At 41.7% G+C, this 13,200-nt stretch overlaps 1 long non-coding RNA gene across 1 annotated transcript; it reads left to right on the top strand.

Moving 5' to 3' along the window:
- Window positions 1-11,527: 11,527 nt before the first annotated feature.
- Window positions 11,528-12,596, top strand: LOC117562083. The gene is made up of 2 exons (XR_004571485.1): window positions 11,528-11,605; window positions 12,456-12,596. It is a non-coding gene; the product is annotated as an uncharacterized LOC117562083 (long non-coding RNA).
- Window positions 12,597-13,200: the final 604 nt, after the last annotated feature.

Below are 13,200 nucleotides of genomic sequence, written 5' to 3' on the forward strand. Positions count from 1 at the left end.
GTGATGGAAAGAAACTCCCTGTCATTCACAAACACTTTGAGAGGGATTCAGTTATTTCATTCTTTATGAGACCAGCCAAGAAAGGTGCAAATTATGAATTCCAGACAGACTTTTCTAAAATCAAGGCCTGGATCCACTGTGAGGCCACAGATCACGGCACTAGCTGTCTTGATGAGGCCTTTGTCTTTATTAAGTGTGTATTGTTAATATGAGTAATCCTCTGTGTGTGTGCGCCTCACAGTGACCTCGTTATAAAAGTTATATCAAGTGAACTGTGGAGACAAACAGTCAACACTGGAGACTGGAGGACATTATGAGGACACGTCTTTCTACGCAGAGTCAAAGGACCAATTCTATTGTAAACAAGTGATAGACCAGGGTGATGAAATATTTGATATTGAATACATATTTATGTATAAAAGACATCAAAAAGTGCCTTTTGATAGGGGACCTTGAAATAGTAATCTTCACGCCCAATGTGGGGCTCAAACCCACAACCCTGAGATTAAGAGTCTCATGCTCTACCGGCTCTAGCTGACCATGCTGTTTTTTATTTTAAAAAGTGGCTTTCTGAAGTGTTTCTTAAGACGTTTGGGCCACCTCAAAGGTTGTATGAACCCCAGGGCTATGATTAAACTGTCAAAGAAATCAGGTTCTCTGTCATTTCGTAACCACTTTCGCTTACCTCGGTGAGAACAAAGTGGGTTAGTTGAAGATGTGAAGGATAATTCATTAGGACTTAGATGAAAACAACTGCACGTACACTGGGTAAAATATTTATGATGATCCAGCTGATGTTATTTATGTGCGCCCACTGTGGAAAACAACTCTTTCTGTAGATGAACTACTCAAGGTGCAGTAGTGTACTGTCACCTGTCCAGTGTCTGCTATGACAACATGTTGAGGAATGTTGCCAGGCATGTCCATATGAACTGGAAACTGAGAGCAGTCTCAGATTTAATGTAATGTATGTTTGTATGTAATTCAGATTATAATCAATCGCCTCCACTTTTACTCACCCTCTTTTCAGAATCAGAATTTCTTATTTAGTCCCACAGCGGGGAAATGTACTGTGTAACCACATAAGTGGCATAGCAGTTTAAAAAAGGCATTCACAAATAAAGAGTAAGCTAACTTAATAAATGTAGAGAACAAGCACACATTAGTAATGTAATACAAAACAAAGACAAATTAGTACACAACCATGGCTAAAAGTGAGTAGCAGCAATTAAAAAAAGTTGATAAATAATTATTAAGGTTTTGAGGCATTATAAAAATGTACTAAAATGTTTGGACATTATAAAAAAGTAATTATTGCACATTACAATTGCAAAAAAGTGTCTGTATAGCACAATAATAATAATAACAGCTTGGATTTCTATAGCGCCTTTCATGAGACCCAAGGTCGCTTTACAAAGAAGAACAGGGCAAAACAAACATAACAAAAACAAAAAGGCAGTCAGACAACCAGTCAGACAGACAAAACAACAAATAGATTAGGGGCCAAAGGCCTTAGTAAACAGATGGGACTTGAGGGCCCTTTTGAAGGCGTCAAGCGTGGGGATGTTGCGGATCTCCGCGGGGAGAGCGTTCCAGAGGGTGGGGGCTGCCATACTGAAGGCTCTGTCCCTGAAGGTTTGCAGTTTGGTGCGGGGGGTGGTAAGCAGGCCAGAGTCTGAAGACCGCAGGTTCTGGGGTGGGGCATGTGGGTGAAGGATGACTGATAATTAGTGGGGGGCATGGAGGGACTTGTAGGTAAGGAGGAGGATTTTGTATGATATGCGGGAAATCACCGGCAACCAGTGGAGGTGGATGAGGGTGGAAGTGATGTGCTGCCACGGCTTTGTATTTGTGAGTACCCTAGCAGCACAGTTTTGCATACTGGAGCCTGTCCAGGGTTTTGTTGGGAACCCCAAACAGGACACCATTGCAGTAGTCCAAGCGGGAGGTGACAAACTCCGAGAGTGACGGTCGGAGTCTGGCAAAGTTCCTTAGATCGAAAAAGGCCAGTTTGGTCACAGACTTGACGTGGGAGTGTAAGGGAAGGGTGGAGTCGAGGATGACACCCAGGTGTCCGAGCAGGCTTTCTGAAGACGTGTTCTCTCTCTGAGGGATGGATGCCCTGCTGTTGATGTTCCAGAGCCCCATCATCACACTTTGTGAACAGACGGAAAATGGGAAAAATCTGAACTCCTGTCCACCACCTGCTCAGATGTCTCTGTTTTCAGCGTCCAGCTCTGTTTCAAACGGTAGTGACGCCTGTGACATCATCACTCATATTCCTGTAAGGTGTGTGTGTTGGACAACATCTCTAACCCCCCCCCCATCCACATGGCATCAAGCAAATGGACAAATGGGAACCCCCCCCCCTCTCTCATTAACTCCCAACAGCCCACATCCTCTCCCTCCCCATGGAGGAAGACATCTCCACTAATGTCAGTGTTGTGAGGGCCCTTGGGGCCCCTGAGGCGGATGGTGGCGCGCCATCGATTGTTCCAGCCTCTACAGGAGTAAAGAGCCCCCCCGCCTGGCTTTCCTCTCCCCCTCCCAACCCCCCTCTCAGACACTGACCTTGGGGGCGCCACAACCATGGTCCCACAGTAGGTGGCAGTAGTACATAATGACAGCAAAACGTGCTGGGGGGGGGGGGGTTAAATGGACAGCACTTGAACACATAACTACTATCTGTCTGATTGTAGAGGGGGGCACAATTTCACCCGGCCGGCCTTTCATTTAGTGACCCCTGCGGCCTCTGTGTGTGTGTGTGTGTGTGTGTGTGTGTGTGTGTGTGTGTGTGTGTGTGTGTGTGTGTGTGTGTGTGTGTGTGTGTGGTGTGTGTGTGTGTGTGTGTGTGTGTGTGTGTGTGTGTGTGTGTGTGTGTGTGTGTGTGTGTGTGTGTGTGTGTGTGTGTGTGTGTGTGTGTGTGTGTGTGTGTGTGCCTGCCTCTCAGCAGTGGTCTAACCACCGCTCTCATGATACGGATGGTAACTGGATCACAGTTTCCCGGCCGCTGGGTGTTTGTGACAATTGTCACTATTTGGTTTGGGGGGCAGGGGGGGTCCAACACGTTCCACTCAGATATAAGGTACAGCTGAGGCAGGATTCATACAGGGTCCTCAAGTTCACTCAACAAAAAGTTAACTCAGAATGTTACACTTTTGTTGTTAACAATCCTTTAAAGTCTGAGGTGTGACTGAAAAGCCAACTGACTGAAAAGGGACTCATTTTCATTGGTAAAGGGGAAGTAGTGTGTTAAAGACTGTGGTCTAAAGTAACTAAGTACATTCACTCAAGTACTGTACTTAAGTACAATGTTGAGGTAATTTACTTGAGTAACTGCAGTGATTGCAGGACTTTTGCTTGTAATAGAGTATTCCTACACTCTACTTTTACTTAAGTACACAATCTGGGTTTTTCTTTTGTCCTGGTCAGCTGAGTCTTGACCCCCCCTGAGACGTTCAGTACAGAGCTGTGGACTCCAGTCACATGATTTGGACTCTTGTATGACACACCTGATGACTCAAGACTGGACACAATAAGAGACATCTTGCAGCTGGACTTTGACTTTAACACAATGACTTCCCTCTGACTTAAGCCTTTTAAGAGTGATGCAGGGCTTTTACTGTAACAGAGTATTCCTACACTGGTACTTCTACTTTTACTCAAGTTCCGAGTCCCCCTTCCACCTCTGTTAAGTCGAGTGTTGACTCCTTAATTCTGTACGCTTCGTTCCATCCCTCAGGAGCATCAGCTGGCAGAGAGGATCCGGCTGTAGAGGAGTATTCACCTAATGCAGTGATTCCCAACCTGGGGGGGCGCGCCAAAGATCGCAGGGGGTACCAGGCCTCAGATGATTTGAGGCCAAATATCGTATTTAGACTTTTTTTTTTTTACATATAATTGTAACGCAATACATGATTGTCGCTAAAAGCCTTGTCTCTACATTACAATAAAATATTTTAAAAAATTGATTAATTTGAATAAAAATTCAAGTTAGTAGCTAATAAAGGCATAAAAAGAAAGAAATGTATAATTTTTTCTTTGATAGAAATGTTTCTTCTGCCCGTAAAGTGTCCAAACCAGGCTTGTCGGGATAAGCGCATTTTTAAAACATAGTCATTGTCCATGCCGGTTTCAGTTGGATTATTTGTCACAGTTTCTCTGATCAGATCGGTCTCCTCCATTTTGTAGATTATTTACGACTTTTGAATCCACATAAACACATCGGCAAAATCCGGCTTACTTTGAGCATGTGTTTTAAACAGTTTAATCCCTTTGTGAATTGTTTCGACTTGCGCCGTCCTTTAAGTTCTTCATACAGCGGTAATCCAAATGAATTAATCCTGAGTTCAATGACCATCAAAGTCACTCCAATAGTGCTCCTTAATTACGCTTTTATCCTCCTTTACAACATACTTCACATTCATCCAGTTTGTGACAGTAGTTGTAGCATTTTTGAGACTTTTAAACTTGAATTACCGCTGTTGCGCCCACCCCCTTGTGTGAAAAAAGGTTGGGAACCCCTGACCTAATGGATACACACATTTATCTGACAATAGGGATTCTCCGATCGATCAGATCAATAGTACTTTGTATATGCTGCAGAGTTTACTCGAACAGAAACGGGCACTATCTGCTTATGCAGCCGACTATGACCTGCCTTCAACGCTCGCCGGCCATCAAGGCAAGGCAAGGCAAGTTTATTTATATAGCACTTTTCAACACAAGGCAATTCAAAGTGCTTTACAAAAAATGAAAGAGATTAAGAAAATGGCATTTAAAATCAGTCATTAAAAAGAAAAGCTAATAAAATAAACATTAAAAGAAAAAATACATGGATAAAAGTTACAGTGCAGTCAATTAAACATTAAAAGAAAAAAGTACATGGATCAAAGTTACAGTGCAGTCTAAGATATGAATAGTTCAATTAAAAGCAGCGACAAAAAGAAAAGTCTTCAGCCTGGATTTAAAAGTAGTAAGAGTTGCAGCGGACCTGCAGGTTTCTGGGAGTTTGTTCCAGATATTTGGAGCATAATAACTGAACGCTGCTTTACCATGTTTAGTTCTGACTCTGGGGACAGAAAGCTGACCAGTCCCTGAAGACCTGAGAGATCTGGATGGTTCATAATTTAGCAGGAGGTCAGAAATGTATTTTGGGCCTAAACCATTCAGTGCTTTATAAACCAGCAGCAGTATTTTGAAATCTATTCTTTGACACACAGGAAGCCAGTGTAAAGACTTCAGAACAGGAGTGATGTGATCCACTTTCTTAGTGTTAGTGAGGACTCGAGCAGCAGCGTTCTGAATCAGCTGCAGCTTTCTAATAGATTTTTTAGTGAGACCTGTAAAGACACCATTACAGTAGTCCAGTCTACTGAAGATAAAAGCATGGACAAGTTTTTCCAAATCCTGCTGTGACATTAGTCTTTTAATCCTAGATATATTCTTTAGGTGACATCAGTGGAAATTGATTGAAAATACGTATGTCTTCCCTCCTCGCACCATTCGAAGAGCTAACGCAACAGATCAGCTCCTCAACTGCATCGGCTGCAGATGTTATACCATACATTAGAGCTCTTACTCGTCTCCTTGAGACAACAGCTGAGACGGACCATGGCGTGAAAACATCAAAAGCCACCTTGTTGGAAGCGATCCAGAGGCGATTCGGTGACATTTCGTCTCAGCGCCTGAATGCAATTGCCACACTTCTGGATCCGACGTGAGAAAAGTTCAATTCTCTTAGAATTAATAAAAAAACACTTAAGAGTTGTGCAATGTATATATAGGCTATAAACCCGCAAATAATCTAACCTACGGAAGTACATAAAATAATAATGTTGTTTTCTTTTGTTTTCAGTTTCCTTTTTTGGTTAAAAAGGTACAAAGACCTGTAAGGGAAACTTCTGTGTAGCAATGCAGTGGGAGTCACCGACTCAGGAAAGAGACACGGGAAGAGCAGGAGCTTTGATGTCAAACACTGATGGTTTATTTGGAGCTTCGGCCGGAGAATTCACATCACAAGTCACAGCAGCCACGATCTGACTGCACAGTAGAGTTGCCACGTCAATTCTGAAGAACTCTACCTCAGACCCATGTATTTAGCTAGTTCTGAGAGCATCATCAACATGCTACATAACAAGATAAAATCATAACACCTCTATCAGCTGACGTCAACAGGCAGGAACATAGAATCATAACACCTCTATCAGCTGACGTCAACAGGCAGGAACATAGAATCATAACACCTCTATCAGCTGACGCCAACAGCAGGAACAGGGGGACAGAACACTGAGAGCACAGCAGCCAAGGTTACGAGGTGCGTGTGCTCAGTCAGGACAGTTTGAACTGATAAACTGGGTCAAAGTTATGGGCCTTGGAAAATATTCCCCAACAAGACCGATATTTCCCAGACGCACTCAAGCCACAGCTACGTGTTCTGCTTTTGGGTATCCTTGCCACCCGTTCAGGCTCCAGCCCAGAACAGCATGAGAAACGTCCGGAGGCGAGCGGCTCCGAGCCCCCAGAGAAAGTACCCCGAGCTGGCTCTTTGCAGGCTATGTATGAGGAATTACTGGATGAAGATGTGGAACATGGTGCTGGCAGCAACAACAGCAGCCAAAACGCATCACAGATGAATCTCTACTTGTCAGAGCCACTTCTCCCACGAAGCAGACAGCCGCTTGCTTTTTGGCAAGACAATAAAAGCCGCTTCCCCGCACTCGCAGAAGCTGCACGAGCCTACCATGCACAAGTGTAGATAGCGAGCGACTTTTCAGCACAGCAGCGAATGTTGTAGATGAAAAGAGGTACACTCTTCACTTAAAACGTTTATTCTGAAAGTTCTTCATCTCCGGTTAGCATTAGCATGTGGCTAATCTTACGTTTTTGAGAAAAGTGAATTTAAGGCGAAAATGACACGTGGTGTTGCACACTAAAACACACTGACTTTAACACTACATGTATTGACACCGAGATGTTATTATTGCTAAAAAGCTTTATTGAAAGACAATTCCGTTGTTTACATGACGCCACTTCCGGTTTCACGGTAACAATTATTACAGCCGTTAAAATGCATTAAATAAAAAGTCATGAATGAGAATAAGAGGAGAAAAGGCGTGTGGAGTTATACAATGAACACACAACGTCTAAATCCTCTTATGTACGCGATATCAGGCACAGAAGATCGAGTGGAGGGAGGACCCCCTTTCGTCAATGAGAGGAGGAGCCAGGAATTGGATATTAGCTCGTTCCACGTAGAATCGGGTTGCGGTCGGATAATCCAAAAATCAACTCCTAACGTCTAACCCAAGCGGCAAACTCTGGGGAAGAGCCGGGACGCCAATAGAGAACCGAAGTGACGCGTCCTAAAACCCGGAAGTAAGTTAGCATTTTTACCAAGTCCGGTTCCTTCGATAAAAAGCAATGCAATTTCTCCATAGGATTTTGGAAAATAGCTCCAAATAAGGTCTGTGTTTGACACAAATTGAAGAGACAGATCACGTTTTGTTCTACGACATTAAATACATCAGCAGTGACCCCGCTGGTGAGTTTTGAAGAGTTTACGTGTCTGAAAAACTATGGTTGTTAACAAGTGGCTGAATAGGACTACAGAAGTTGTCCAGGCCGTTTTACGTCATTACACCGAACACGTAAAACACTCCCGCTAAGTTTGTTTGCCCTGTTCTGCTTGAAAGCAAGTACCTGCCTCCTGCAAACTGTTCAAACAAACACTTCAACTTGTACCATTTACAATCTGTATGTTTGAATATGGATCTTAAAGACCCCGTGAAGTGTACGCCTGTGCATGATCTGTTATGCTAATACGTATAGTAATGACCAAAATTGTCCATTGGAACCCATATCAAAAGATGTTGGAATAGCAACGAATTTGACGAGTTTTGAATTTGCCGCAGGGAAATCCGCAGTTGACCTCCGCCTTCGTGGGCGTGGCTTGCAATCTACTGCGTGACGTCACGAGATGGTCGCCGCCGAAGTGTTTACATTCATCACAGTTTATTGTTTCTCTGTTTCAAAGTCGGATTTATCAAAGTTTTTGAGCGAGTATTTTACTGGAAAGTGTGTCGGAGTCGACTGGAAGTGATTGCCAATCGAGAAAACCTGACAATGGAGGCGACAGTGAAGAAAAATGGAGGAAAAACACACGGGAAGCAATGCATTGCCGCTGGCTGTATTAATGTCAAGTCTGCCGAAGTGGCGATGTTTCTGTTCCCAAAAGATGAAGGTGAGCCTGGCTGGTGTCATTGTTTCGTAGATTCGTTGATTGTTCATGACAAATAAAGGCCACTGGTCGATTCGAGAGAGAGAGAGAGAAAGAGAGACTGAGAGAGTTACAGGGTTGTTGTTAGCATCTGGTGCTAGCTCGGAGCTAACGGAGATTAGCTGTTTCAACAATAAGGAGAGGGAGAGTCCTCTCCTGTGGGACTGAGAGAGATAACGTCAGCTCAGGGAGGTAAAGGACTCTGAGTGATTAGATTGTAAACTGTAGCCTAAGTTATCTCAGTGGGTTTAATAATTTAATAGTTTAATAATACTCTAGCACATGACATGTACATAAGCTAATTATTTCCCAGAGGCTGAGCCCAAGCAGAGATTTTAAACAAGGCAAAGGACCCTTCAGTCTTCACGCCCCCCCCCCCCCCCTATTTTCCAATCGACAGTGACAGCACAGTCACTGCTAACCTGCTAACCATTCAGTGTTCTGTAGCCGGTCAATGTCTTCCCCATCGTCCATGTCGTCGCCATCATCCTCCCCACTTGACGTCCCTGACGGCTCAAATCTGTAGGGTTCAATGATGTCCTGCGCTTCCTCATCGTCACTTCCATCTTCTGTGCCTCTTTCCTCATCTATCCTGTCCGAAAAGCTGTCAAAATCAATCATTTCTCTCGCACTTGTATCACTTTCCAAAGTCTCCGCCATGTTTACAATCACAACAGGGCCCATCTTGTGACGTCACAGCCGCTATCGTCTGCAACTTCCGGTAGGCTTAGACGGCCGATATTATTAAAATTAATAATTAATTAATTAATAATTAAAAATTATTTTAGCCATGAACAGGCACAATGATATGTAAGGAATGAAACTGCCATTTCATTTTGGCGCAAAAACATGCACTTCACGGGCACTTTAAGTTGGCGTGACGTTGAAGCAGCGATCCTGCTGTAGTTCGTTTATAGCATAACGTTAGCATTTAGCTTCTGGCGACTAGATTTATGATTCGAAAATTATAAAAGTAGGATAGACATGTGGAGATTATCCGGCTGAACAAAACGTGATTCGTCTCTTAAATGTGTGTCAACCACAGACCTTATTTAGAGCTATTTTCCAAAATCCTATGGAGAAATTGCATTGCGTTTTTGACGAAGGAACCGGAAGGAGTTTACATCCGGGTTTTAGGATGCGTCACTGTGGTTCTCTATACGGAAGTAACACACACTGCAGTTCATCTAGTGGCCAGTAGGAGCAGTCTGCAGAAGGGAGCAATTTCCATAGGCCCCCATGTTAAAATGCCCAACTTTACAGCAGAAATAAACATGTTTACATCGTGGTTTAAAAAACAATATTCTCTGTATAGTGAGATCTCCGTGAAGCTACAGGGACTCTGCCTGCTCAGTTCATCCAGAGAACACAACTTGACCCCGGCCGTGGTTGTTTGTTCTTCATGCTTATATATCGGACTATTGTGACTCGCTCTGCGGTTAAAACAGACGGTGCATGAATGCGGTTTTGCGGTAAGTGAAATTCGAGTACTTTATTTATGTGTTAATGATTTGAATCAGCTACGTAATTAATGTTAAGGCTTGGGTTAGCGTGTAAGCGAGTGGTAGCTACATCGGTGCTAATGATGCTAATAGTAGCCTCCAAGTTAAAATCATAGACTATATATATAAAGGTTAAAACGAAATAGACAAGTGTTAAGCGTTAAGTGGGATAATACTGTTGAACAAACGGCTTCTGTTTGAGGTTGATAAAATAAGGTTATCCTTGTAACTTAGAGAGATATTTTATTATGTAGGTAGGAACTGTATGTATCGCTAAGGTTAATTTAAATTGGCTATGCTCAAGTATGTAGACAAGCTAACGTCGAAGTAGTGTGAAATCAACCTCACAATAAGATGTGTGTATATTACAATTATTAATGTCATATTTCAAGATGATTACTTTGATATTACAATATGGTTGGTTGAGCTGGAGTTCATTATTGAGCTTACACGTTAACGTCACAGTCATCTGAAGAACGAACCCAAACCTTGTTGTTTTTATTAATGGCATTACCAAATGGGTATCAAATAAACAGTAAGCATTGGTAACACAACTTCCAAAGTTACAGTAAAATAAAAAGGACCCTGACTCGGATCATACACAATCCAACATGTTCAACAGAAGAGAATCAGTTATATTGTTTGTACACATGGTACTTTACATATATATATATATATATATCTGTTTGTTTAAGGCAGGGGTGGGGAACCTTTTTCCTCTCAAGGGCCATTTAAATTTTTTCAACATCCTCCGAGGGCCGTACAAATTATTGACCTCTGCTTAAAATACTAAAATCACAGCCCATTCATTTCGCCTTTCTTTCATGCAGTGCAAAGAAAAAGCAACCTCTTAATCCAGATATCTTACCATGACTCGCGCATGCATGCACGGTTGTGGCATGACCACCAAAACAGAAAGATATGGACACAAGATGTGTGCAAATGTATTTAGTTTCATATCCATGTGGAAATGATTTAAGTGGTGGGGGACCTAACCTCCTCTAGGGGGGTCCGGAAGGTTGTTTTTTTTTAATGTTGAAGTTAAAAGCATCAATCTGGTGCACTTTGAGAGCAACATTAAGAGATCTATGGATACATCTCTCAACACCCAGATGAAACGGAACTGCAAGCAGATTTCTTTTTCTTTATGGATATTTTACAAATCACTCCCCTTTTAAACTGTATTATTTATTTATTTTATTTTACTGTCATATAGCATGTTATATAGTAGTTTACTTTATTCTCTTATTTTTTTATAACTATAATGATCATATAAAGATGTGCCTTTACCTCACTGGTTGGAGAAAAAGCTTCTTATATTTGTTAGCATAGCTAGCTAACCAGATGCTAATAACAACAAAGTTATTGACTGTATGATCAGTATGACAGATGAACAGATCGCCACTGGGCTTTCAACTAAAGACACAGCCACGCAAAAACTGTGGCATGTGTACGGCTCCTTATGGGTACTGCCATTTCTGAAGTGCTGGAGCGGCGTTCTGGTGCTCTCCCTGTCAGACGAGACATATACCACGTGATGACACGTTAGGCTCGTGTTGTGTTCAAGGACCCTGACCTTGGCCAGGAAAAACAGGCACTCGCTTGTTTAATTCTTTTGCGGTCTAGATTTCTTACATTTTTTTTCTTTTTTGCGTGTGTTTATAAATTACCTCAAGGGCCGTACCAAATTGTCTCGCGGGCCGTATACGGCCCGGGGGCCGGAGGTTCCCCGTCCCTGGTTTAAGGTGTCCAGGTGATGCAGACAGGCTGGACCAGAGAGTGAGAGACAAAACTGGACTCCTCACAGCAGTGAACTTCAGCACAGGTAAAAAGACTCTTTTTTTCATACTGTACAAAGAATCAAGAAAGATATTGGTTTAAATAAATGAAGTATTGACTTTAATACACTGATATACATTCCATTAAACAATGCTAAATACTAGATCACCTACACATCAGTTAAGTTGAGGGTTTTTTCCATGCAAAAAGTTACATTTAGATATTTAGCAATATGACTTTGTCAGCTTTCTAATTTAATGTATTGAAGGCAAAGATATTTAACACATAGTGAGAACAGTCTGCAAAAAGAATTGAAAATTACCAAGCTAGTACCACTACATTTTTAAAGCTCGGTTGGATGCTACAAAATCAGATGCTGTTGGTACCTGTACATGTGGTTAGATATGTCAATTGTAATCCCTGTACATTTTGCTGTATGATGTCCTTTTGTTGTTCTGTTGTTTATGTTTTTATGTCTTCTTGTGGAACCTACTGCTGCAGGTCTCCCTTGAAAAAGAGATCATTGATCTCAATGGGATTTTACCTGGATAAATAAAGGTTTTTGAACTGCTACTATTTATCTCTCAATATTGTCTGAAAAAACGTGGTAAAAGTGATTCTTTCAGTGAGACAACAGAGCAAGCTTCTACAGTTGCACTACGTTTTGTAACAGTTAACTATTATTTTGATAATAACATATATTTCAATGTTGATGAACTTCATACTGTTCATTCATAATCTGATTGTCTTTGTAGCTCACTGTTGAAATAAAAAAAAAACATTACAATTACAAAATAATGATATCTACAGCCCCTAAACACACAAACACACCGCTTTCATAAATAACACACTTGTTCTGCAATAATATGTTTTATGTTTCCTGTCATTTTTGTTAGGAAAGGACATGCCTGAAAGACACGACATTTTCTCCTTCTCTGAGGGTCAAGAAGAACATCCAAGAGGAACATTAAAAGCTAATGTTATGAGATGTTAAGACTAGTACAGGACATTCACTAAGAAACTACTTTTATTGTAAAAACACAGTCAGCTGATCGAATGCAGCTATTTCCACATCTACACTCCATCAGCTGATTATTTCTATTTGCCTCACTTTATGAGCTTCACAACATGTACCTTGTTTTGCAACGTCACAAATAAATGGGGCCAATCTTCAGTCAGATGTGAATGTGTAATCTAACATTTTCAGTAAGAATAATGGACAAAAGGAGTGCAAATACAAATACAATTTATTGAAATGTGAACCAAAAGTTAATCAAATGTTTTAAATAAAAAGCATATGGACAGAAGGTGTAAACCTATTAAATGTATAAGTAAACACATTTAGTCAAATAAAGTGACAGCATGGGCTCCTCCATCAGGCCTGGTCCTCCTCGCTGAGGACCCTCAGTCCTCTCCAAACCAACAGACAGGACGTCCATCACATGGAGGTTTCTCCCTGAAGTCTCTGCAGCTCTCTGGACACCACGCTGTCTCAATCCGTCCACACTGAATATGAGAGGGGGAAAATGAAAATAATAAATGCTTTAGACAATAAGAAATATAAAGTTGACTGTTGAGTTGCCCAGTTTTTTTAGATTGTCAATACTATTACTGTATAACTAATATATCAGGTTAAGAGGC

Source organism: Gymnodraco acuticeps, unplaced genomic scaffold, assembly GCF_902827175.1.
Source record: "Gymnodraco acuticeps unplaced genomic scaffold, fGymAcu1.1, whole genome shotgun sequence".
NCBI lineage: Eukaryota > Metazoa > Chordata > Actinopteri > Perciformes > Bathydraconidae > Gymnodraco > Gymnodraco acuticeps.